Below are 4,790 nucleotides of genomic sequence, written 5' to 3' on the forward strand. Positions count from 1 at the left end.
AGTTTGTGTGAATCATCCCCCGAGTGACTGTGAGAAGAAGTGGAAACCATTGTATGTTTACTGATCATTTGCACTTCCTTACCAAAAAAGTACAAATACAAAAAAGTATGCCCTCGCTGAAACAACTCAGGGACTCCTCTGTAACTTCTCTGTAAAGCGGACATAAGTGTATAACTGTACCTGTGTTAAATATTATTTGGCTTTTGGGCTTTGCTACTTAAAGAGTATATGGTAAAGATTGCCAGATGAAAAGATCGGGATGCTGTATTTCAGTAGGTTAGCAGCCCAAGATCTGCCAGTGCTGTGTTCTTGTGCTGACCCAGAGTTGTGCAGGGTCAGCATTTGGGATGGTTCCAAACCTCAGTGTAATAGCTGAACCTAGAGGGGCTTTTATCTCTGAGGTACATCATCTACCAACTAAATTATGTAACGAGATCTGTCTTTGAAACCTTTGTAATCTACATCAAGGCAGAGTATTCCAACTTGTCCAGTAATCATTACAACGAGTAGTGGAACAACTAAAAAAATTAGAAGACCAAATGGTCAGTAGAATATATGCATGTTACATACTCATCCCTGTCCTGAAAACAGGCCAAGGAAGGTTATTTCTTCTCAGCGCTGCAAATGACACTTCCAAGCAACATATCCACATTAGCAAGTCCTGTCCAAAGCCATACAGTACTTTTTTTTTCATTTTGTGAGCATTGGGATTTTGTTTACTTTCCATTGCCATTGTCTGTGGCTTTTTCACACTTGAGGAAGACTCCAGACACCTGTCACAAGTAACACTCCTTACACAAATGGCCAAGCTGGGGCATCTCAACAGTCTTACGGAGTACCTGCTGCCCACTGCAAATCAGGCATCAGATGCTTGCTGTTAGCAGCATCTAGAATCATGTGGGAGTGCCATAATCATCCAGATGATCAGCTCTCCATAACTGCTGTCAATGTTTAGAAACATTCATTCATTTTTGAACAAGGCAGAAAAAGTTTCTTTATAGTACTTGAGTTTTGGACAGTTGGTGTTATCCTTATTTCACAAGGGACGCTCGTAAGACTTATTGGTACGACAGGCCAGAAAGATACATATGAATGAGGCACAAGAATACCCCACTCTAAGGATATAAAGCGCCAAGTGCATCTATTGTGAATCATTTTCCTTTAACCTACAGATTTTCTGGGCTCAGAAACAGTGGATAAAACAGTCTGTGCACCACGCATACAAGCAAGGCATCAAATGGCAAATTGCTTACCAGCGTGTTTCAGACTAGGCAGTGCCAAAGCAGAAGCTTCCCACCTTGACAGTGAGATCAGGGGAGAGAGACTAAACCACCAGCTCACTGACATCAACCTTAAAAAAACCCAATGCTACTACATACATAAATAGAGCTCCAAGTGATTGATTTAGATGGCAGTCAGACAATGTCACTGGAGAACACAGAAGTGAAGTACACTCCAGTAAGCATAAACAGGTCTACGTTGGAAATCTTACATGATCACATCCAGTCTAAATTCATTTAGAGAGTTTCTGGCTAGAGATTGGTCTGATCCTCTTGCCCCTTACGATAGCTATAAAAACCTGAAAAGCTTTTGCCTGAACAGTTAGCAATTAGACCACATCTCACATGTAAGATACAGAGTGAAGCCTCTACCTTGCATTCATAAGGCTTTGGAGAATTTCTTTTCCCCCCCAAGCAAATTCATGTGTATTTAAGACAAAGAATGATCACTTTCAGCAGGAATCTAGAATGCTCCCTGAAAGAAGGAAGCAGTCCTACCTTGAACTGTGGGACTGCACAAGTGAGACCCATGACTACGACATGAGTCTGAGGAAGGCCAAGCCAAGGTTCTGCAGTGAGGTGCAATTTAGGTAGGGGTAGGCTGGGCTTGCAATGAGCTCTTCAGATTCTTCACTACTGTTAGGGATGAGTCTTGCCTCAGAGAAAGGTTATTTCTCCCTTGATTCATGCAGCTTACTTTTAGGTAATGAGAAGTCCCTCAGAAGAGGCATAATATCTGCAAGGATATTAAAAGGATTTGAGAGTCACACCAAAAAAAGTTAATTTGGCATGAAAAAAAGCTATCCTTACTTGGCTATACTAACTTTTGTATTTTGGAAATAGTTGAGACACTGGAGAAAGTTTATTTTAAATATCTCTACACAGGCTTGGAATTTATTTTTAACACACAAAGCATTCCTATACAGTTAATAGGTGTGTGAACTGACACATGAATTTCCTCTTCCATTTTCTTTCTCATCGCTGTTTTTTCCGCCCCTCCATATAGTCATTAAAAGAAGTCTCTATGATTTGCCTAAGAGGCCAATTGCCACAAATATCATATACAACAGACAGCATCTTAAATACAGGGCCTGGGTCTTCATAAAATATGACATGGCTTCAAGTTGCAGAATTATTTTTTTAAATATTATTTTATATATCCATCACCAAGGAGAATACTCTTAGAGCAGATTTACCTTAGTTAAAAGAGTTGAAGTAAAAAAGGTAAGAAGATGAATTTTAAATTTGAATAGGTCAACAGTGAATTAAAGCTGCATTTGCAGAAAATAATTATTTTCCTTAAAGGGAAGTGTTCTGCTTTAGCGTAGGCTGACAAACCACCTTAAGTTTCTCCAGTCCAGAGATGGAAAACATCCTTAATGTCTTCCGTTAACCTATCTTTGAAGTCCTGCAGTAATTATGTAACTGCTCTGGAAACAGAAGAGGCACAGCCAGGAACCCTGCCTCTGAGCAGAGCACTTGGGAGGGGAAAGCAAACAAAAAAGTCTTTGCTGAATCCTTGCTCTTTGCTGAGACTTCCCCCCCACCTCAGCCTAAGGCCAACTTGGATGCGAAAGCTGTAGCAAGTGTCAGGCTTTTATTGTCTGCTCCATTTTGGGGGGATTTGTTGTGGAGGAAGAAAGTGAAGCCTGAGCATCATGTGGGCAACTTTAATATCAGGGCATAAATGCTGAGACAGCAAGTGCCCTAGGTCCTTTTGTCCCTGTGGGAATAATGTTGCTGTGCCTTTCATTGAACTCTGAGATCTGAGGCTTGGAGGAAGCGTTCAGTTTAGAAACCACTGTAAAATTTTCAGGAAGGTACAGAAGACGTCAAAGCTAATTTCAAAGCCCACTCATCCTTTTGGAATTTGCAACCAAACTCAGTTGTCATTTCTGCTTGTCTAAGTCCAAAATAACCTCACTTTAGTAATTTCATCAGTGTGAACAAGAGCTGACCCACAATATCTACGTAAGTGCTAGCTTCAGCCCTCAACAAATCCAAGTATTCTGGGGAACTGATCAAAGGTTCATTGATGTTTGCTGAATTGCATCTTAAAAGTTTCCTTGCATGAATACATTTCAAGTAAGATCAGGTGGCAACTCATAAATGCAAGTGGCAGTGCTGTAAAAAGCAAACCATTACAAACTCTTCTTTCCAAAACAGTTTTAAAAACAGGAATTTGGAAGACAAACAACAACTGAAAAGCATGTGAGAATATGGAAGTTGTACTGTCAGCAGCAGAGGAGACTACTATAGCATGACAGCTAAGTTCGGCAGGTTCATTAGCATCTATAAATTACAGGACATTTGTATCATAAAAAAAAAAACTTTAAAATATAGTTCTGCAGTGGTAAAGGAAAGCTGCCCCAGCAATTATAGGAGATTGCTAAAAATGCAGTATGGATCAAAGAACAAGATTTGCAAGAGAAGCAAGTAGCAGGCAAATAAACCTGGCAGCGTGTTAACAAAAAACAACCCAAACCAAACAACAAGAAAAAAAAACCAACAAAAACCCAAACCTAAACCAGTCAAAATGAACAATGAAGGCAAGAGGTTTAAATATATTTTCATTACTCCACACACACACAAAAAAATACCAGGCTACAGCTTTGGCTGCTTGTGCCAGTATAAACTATTCAAGATGTGAATTTTGCAGCCTGAAAGACTGTCATAATCAGTTCTAACAGCGTATAGTTTATTCAGTATTTAATGGCTTGACTAGTAAATCTCCAGCAAATCTTGAGCAAATTTTGTTACTATCATGAGTCATCCTGACTTTGATCAATTAAACATTAGGACTCTTTGGGAAATAAGCTAGCTTACTTTTATAGTTTTCTTCAAAGAGGTAACCTGGGAAAACGGAGATACCTTCTTACATTTAATAGAAAACCTGAAACAGAGAAAAAGTTTCAGAATCAGAATACGCCAAATATTTCCAAAGAACAGAGTTCTGTAAAGACTGAGTAAAGTGAAAGTATTTGGAAAAAACAAGGTATTTAACTCTAGCAAAAGTACTGAAATCTGGTCCATTTCCAGTTAGAAAACAAGCTGGATTTCTCCCCTCCCTCAGTTATTAGGCAATGCAAAGGCAAGTATTCTGTTCACATCGTGCCCTCTTTGCCCTTGTTATTCCCCTGGCGCATCCAAACTGTTTTCATGTATTGCTCATAATGATTTGTTTTCGTTATTCAAATCAACATTCTGTAAAATGGAGGGTGGTTAAGTTAAGCTGTTAAACACCAGAACAGAAACAGTCTTTCATTCCTTGCCTGACAGTTCTGCCCTAGAAACAGCGGTCCATGTTGAATGTTAAAAGTTCAAAGTGTAAAAACCCTTTGGGGGTTCTTGCTCTCAGTAGACGTGGAAGATAAGCGTTTACAGAAGCTGATTATTTCCTTCCTGTTTTTCTTTCCGTTTTCCTTCTGTACGCCTCTCCCCTCAGACCCTTTGCACACAAAAGATAGGAACAAGCCTGAACAAGTTTAACTCTGAGACGAGAACCTAGCG

Source organism: Grus americana, chromosome 7 (assembly GCF_028858705.1).
Source record: "Grus americana isolate bGruAme1 chromosome 7, bGruAme1.mat, whole genome shotgun sequence".
NCBI lineage: Eukaryota > Metazoa > Chordata > Aves > Gruiformes > Gruidae > Grus > Grus americana.